Here is a 6,000-nt window from a genome sequence, read left to right on the forward strand (position 1 = left end):
TTGGTCGTGGCTTGAACCCACATTGAGGGCCACGGAGGAGCTGGGAAGCTGCTCAGTTCAGGGTGAAAATCCAAAACCTCAACTCGAGTCTTTTAAACCTGGACAGGTATATAACTCTGTCGAAATTTAGCCAAGACCTTTTTCCAAAGCGAATCACAACTTTTTGCATGGAAGTTACTGTGGCCACAACAGAAAAGAAAAACATCTATGCACATGCAGTCTGAAGCCACTTGTCCCAACTGGGGTCACGGCAAGCTGGAGCGCGGCCTGGTAACACAGGGTGCAAGGCTGGGGGGGAGGGAAAACACCCTGGACAGGTCACCGGTCCGTGGTAGGGCACCCCAGGCAGGACTTGAACCCTAGACCCACAAGAGAGGAGGACCCTGCCAAACCCACTGCACCACCTCACCTCTGGAAAAACATCTATTTCCTTCTAATTATAATGGGTCTGCATCTGTACACTTCCACCCACCCACAATGCTTTCCATCCTTTAATTCTGTTCCAGAATGTCAAATACTGATATAACGAATTTTCAAAACGGTTAAAATTGTGTAATTTGCATTGTGGGTAATGAGTGGGTGAACGAGTTCTTGGACAGGGTAAAAGCAGAAAAATTCATGTTGCACTGAGATGAAAAGGAATATTTTTGACTTATTAGCAGTTACAGGAGCTTGTTGTCCTACCTGTTCCCTCCTCCATGAGCCCACAAGAGGTTGCAATAAACTTGGTAGAGAATGCTCCCCCATACAACAGGAAAACAACTCAGTTTCAAGTACAATAAAAATTTTGTAAAGACATTCAGTAAAACTGTGAGGCAATTAATGTAAGAAATGTAATGGAATGCATACATCTAGCAGTGTGATCCAGAGTCCTTCCAGGAAACACCAGGTGCAAGGTCAAGCAGGCCATACCCTGGAGGGGAGGCAAGTCCATTTCAAGATAGCCACACACTCACTATGGGCAATTCTGAGTCACCAGTCAACCTGAAACACATGTCTGTGGAGCCAAATTTAACTGCATTTTATTTTTTTTTTTTGTACTAAATCATGGGACACTAGTTTGTCCCTAACTACCTGTCTTATGCATAGGACCTACATTAAGGTTTAGAGCCTGGGCCAAGGTCAGGGCCCTAACCTTAAAATTGGACCAGGATGTAATCGGTGGGCTGTAGGAGTGCAAGCAGCAGTAAGGAGGGTGTGGAGAGTCATACCGTTTATATCAATTGCTTCCAGCAGCTAAAATGTACCAGAGTTTCCTATTGCCAAGTATAGACCTATATCACTGCTGATAACGATGTGGTACTGGCAGTAGGAACTTGTGAAGCTGCAAGAAGGGAAACGCAACCAATTCATATTTAAATCCATTTATTCAAGTTGAAGACCCTTCCAGTAAGTTCTTTCATGCTTCAGCTAAGCCAGCTATTAAGGACATCAGCTACAAGGGACTGATGGAACCAGTCTCAACAATTACAGACTAAGGACTGGTGGAAGAGTCATGCTGGTCATTGAGCACAGCAAGGGCCATAGGGCCACTCAGACTCTCAGTGGATGTAGCATCATCAAGTAGAAGGTTGTCCTTGAGGACAACATCATCCTCAAGCAGCTTCAGTCTGGGGTCAAGGTCACCATTTGAGTTGTTGCGGAGGGCAAGCAAATCCCAGGTATTTGGCAGTGGGCCATCCACCCAACATATTTTTGGACACAAACATCTCTGCGGAAGTGGTTTTGGCCACCCTGAGGAGGAAGAAGATGATTAAGATGAACCAAAGATTGACATGGACATTCTGTACACTGTCAGTAGTTTCAATCCATCAGTAAAACCCCACAGTGCCCAAGAACATGGAACCCCTTTACCATCAACAGCATCATGGAGCACAGGAAGGGCTACAGGGCCACTCAGACTCTCAGTGGATGTAGCATCATCAAGTAGAAGAAGGCCATCCTTCAGTAGGACTTCCTCAAGCACCTTCAGTTTGGAGTCGAGTTTACCATTTGAGTTGTTGCGGAGAGCAAGCAAATCCCAGGTATCGTTAGCCACTGGCACCGGGGGTGGTGGTGGTGGCGGCACCACATCCACCAAACATTTTCTTGGACAGAAGCACTTTAGCGGAAGTGGTTTTGACCAACCTTGGAGAGAAGAAGAGGTTAAGGAGTCAAATGAAGTAATGATTAAAACTAACACCTTACACTGAAAGTCATTTATAAGTCAGTAGTTTAAAGCCAGAAACTAAGTGCCCAAGAGCAGTAATTAGTACAACAGGGCACAAACTCAAGTCACCTTTACCTCCGACAACAAGCAGGTAGATACATAAGCCAAAAACCACATGCATGGCTGCCATCGCTCCCGTTCCGCCAAGAACCACCACAAAAACAGAACCTCACACGCTAGAGAGAAGGAAACTCCAGGCCAATATATACTCCCGAGATGTGGCGTCAGCGTGAAGGGCCACGATGCAGCAGGTGACGTCAATCGGAATCTGCGTCGTCAAACTCACCTTAACGGACGCAAAGACCCTTGAATTGATTAGTGAATTGACTCATGAGCTTGGTTGACTAAAGATCCTTCCGAGGTGCGGGATTGGTGGCGAATGTTCTGTTCTGTTCTCAGTATTTTCTCGGTATTCATAGCTTTGGTGATGATAATCACATTGTCCGCACACTGAGCTCGGGGTGATTTCTGTTGTTTCCAGAACATTTAACAATTTGAGGATTTCCTTTCGTACTTTTATGAACGTATCAATATTTATTTAATGTTCCATGACTATAATTTTAGAGCCTCTCCAAAACTATAGTGCAGTGAGGGCTTGGAGGGTGTCCGGACTGGGGACACCAGGGTTTCATCACTTCTGTTTGTAGATGACACGGTGATAGGATGTTTCCATTAATTAATTTAACTGATTCTTTTCTGGGGAGTGCAGTGGCGCAGCGGGTTGGACCACGGTCCTGCTCTTCGGTGGGTCTGGGGTTCGAGTCCCGCTTGGGGTGCCTTGCGACGGACTGGCGTCCCGTCCTGGGTGTGTCCCCTCCGGCCTTACGCCCTGAGTTGCTGGGTTAGGCTCCGTCTCCCCCCGCGACCCCATATGGGACAAGCGGTTTCAGACGATGTGTGTGTGAGGTTCTTTTCACCAAATGATTTTTGTCCAAAGTTATTTAACCATTCATACGGGTGGGTGATTTTACTGGAGCAATTTAATGCGAGAAGATTGTTCCAGGGTACTACAGCTGGAGGTGGTATTCAAACCCGTGGGTCCCAAGGCAGCAGCTCTAACAGCTACACTACCAGCTATCTCCATATTAGGAATATGATTTTATTGTGCAGTGGTCTGCAGCTGAGTGATTCAGTTGAAATGAACAACAATCATAATAATAGATTTCATTTGACATTGGAGACCAAAAACAGCTTTTCAAAGCACTTAATAGTAAAACAACATACAGAACGGAAGAATGAGACGTCGACAAATTAGTTCCTCCATCCAATTTCAGTAACCACTTGTCAGGAGCAGGATCACGGTGAACCAGGATCCCGGAAGAATTGAGCACAAGGCTGGGGGGGGGGGAGGGGGTAAACCCTGGTCAGGATGAGAGCTATCCACACACACACACACACACACACACACACACACACACACACACACACACACACACACACACACAAAGGGCAATTTAGCTTCACCAGTCTACCTGATCTGCATGTCTTTGGACTGTGGGGTGGAAAATCACGGGGAGAACATGCAAACTCCACACGGACTCGGTACACTAGTCTTAAGTCTGGATTTAAAGGTGTTTAGAGATGAAGAGCCCGATATTTTTGCAAAGGGAATTCAGCAGTTTGGGGGGCAGAGCGGTCGAAAGCTCTACTTGCCATAGTGCGCAGGTGAACCCTGTGGGACCAGTAACAGGCCAGAGTGGGATGTATAATAGACTGGTAGAGTGTATGTAAGACAAGTACAGAGGTGTCAAGTCACGTGAAAATGTATCGGTAAGAATGGGGGTGTTCAAGTCAACTCGGATCCTTACGGGAAACCAGGATTCAATCACAGGTGAGATTTGATCACTTAGATTGGAATTCCAGATTCCAGCATCTGAATTTTTGACTTAGTGGAGCTCGTTTAAGGCGGATTGATTCAACACCACAGTGAGGGGAGCATTAAAGCAGTCGATTCCACAGAAGAGGAATGCGTTAACTACCTCTGTACTCCATACAAAGCAGGGACTGAACCCATATCCTCTTGCACCACCCGGGTGCTGTGAGACAGCACCGCTACTCACTGTGCCCCATGCCCCCCAACGATTGCTCATATGTAAGTAGGGACATGTATAGATCAAACAGCAGAGGGCCCAGTACAGAGTGCCGAGGAACATCAGACTACACATCCCTAACAAAAGGTGAAAGAGAAACATGGTGGAAGTGGTGGTAAGATGGGCCCGATCGCATTTAATACTTGCAATTCCAAAGTTGGTCGCGAGGCTGAAGGAATTGGAGTCCAGGAACATTAAAGCTAAAATAACCAGAATTTGCAGCTGTCAGAGGGCTTCTAACTGGTCCCAGGGCATGGAGCGCAACACTACTTTGGTGGAGATGCAAAAAGCACAGAAGCTTGTATTACTCATGGTCCTTTTCCCAAGTCGCAGCACATGGAACAATGAAACTGACCAAAAGGAAAGACCACAGGAATAGAACAGTAGAGATGGGGGTTCCTTCGCAGGAAGAAGGAAGCTCATGCCCCATCAGAGCATGAGCAACGCTGAAAACCCTCTCAACTTCAGGTATACTTCCCCACCCCGGTAAGTACCACTGAAGGTGGAGAAGTGATCTGCTCTCAGCAACCAGGCTGCCTGAGAGATTTTCATCATTTGTTGCGAATGTCAGGATAGTGTTAAGCTTCCCATGGCACAAGCAGCTCTGAGGAAATGCCGTGTTGGGAACCAGCGTCGAGGAGATGTTAGCTTATAGGGTGGAAGGAATGAGACAAAGGTGTCCATTCCCAGTAGAGTTTATTGAAATCCTGGGTATGGTTACATCTGCAATGGCCACCGCTGTTTTAGGAAGGTTAACTGTACCGCTCATTAAGGATATCAACTGCTAGACAATGGTGGAACTGTTCCAGCTCTTACAGTGGGGCGAGTGAGTCGCCCTGCTCAGCAGCCCCGTGGACGGCGGTAGAGTCGTCCTCGAGCAGAAGGACGTCCTCATGCAGCTTCCACTTGGAGTCAAGTTTGCCATTTGAGTCATTGTTAGCAACAAACAAGTCCCAGGTGCTAATTAACCACTGGGGCAGGGGGTGGCAGAGTCATGTCCTCTAAGCATTTTTCTGGACAAAAACACTCCGTTGGAAGTGGTCTTGACCAACCTAAGAAGAAAGAAAGTCAAATGAAGCAAGAACCGAAATAGACATTCTATACACTGCAGGTCATTCATAAGAGCCAACAATCAGCAACGCTCATCGTCCTCAAAGACAGGAGTCGTTACAAGAGGCAAAGAACTTAAACCATCTTCTGGTTTGGTACATCAGGTATTCATATGAAGACAGGAAAACTCCCTCAGAAATACCCTGTCGCGATCAGTTTAGTGTCCCCACGAATAAGGTCTAGGTACAGTAGGGGTTCGGAGTGTCCGTGCTGGGGACACCAGGGTTTCACCTCTGCTTTTTACAGGTGTAGTATTAAGAATATGATTTTGCTGTGCAGTGGTCTGCAGTTGAAATGAAAAGACGAGACTAGAAACTTCTCAATGCGCTTAACAGGAAAACTTACCGCATGGGGTAACAACAGTTAATAAAAGTGCACATAAATTGTTTACAATGTCAGTCCATCCATCCACTTCCAGTAAGTGCTTGTCCTCTGCAAGGTTGCAGTGAATCAGATCCTACCCCGAAAGCTGAGGAGGGTACACCTTGGGCAGGTATACCAGTCTATTGCAGGGCATCTACACACAAAGGGCAATTCCTCACCCGTCCACCTGAACCGCACATCTTTGTACCGTGGGAGGAAACCCATGTG

The sequence above is a fragment of the Scleropages formosus genome, chromosome 23 (genome assembly GCF_900964775.1).
Source record: "Scleropages formosus chromosome 23, fSclFor1.1, whole genome shotgun sequence".
NCBI classification, from domain to species: Eukaryota; Metazoa; Chordata; class Actinopteri; order Osteoglossiformes; family Osteoglossidae; genus Scleropages; species Scleropages formosus.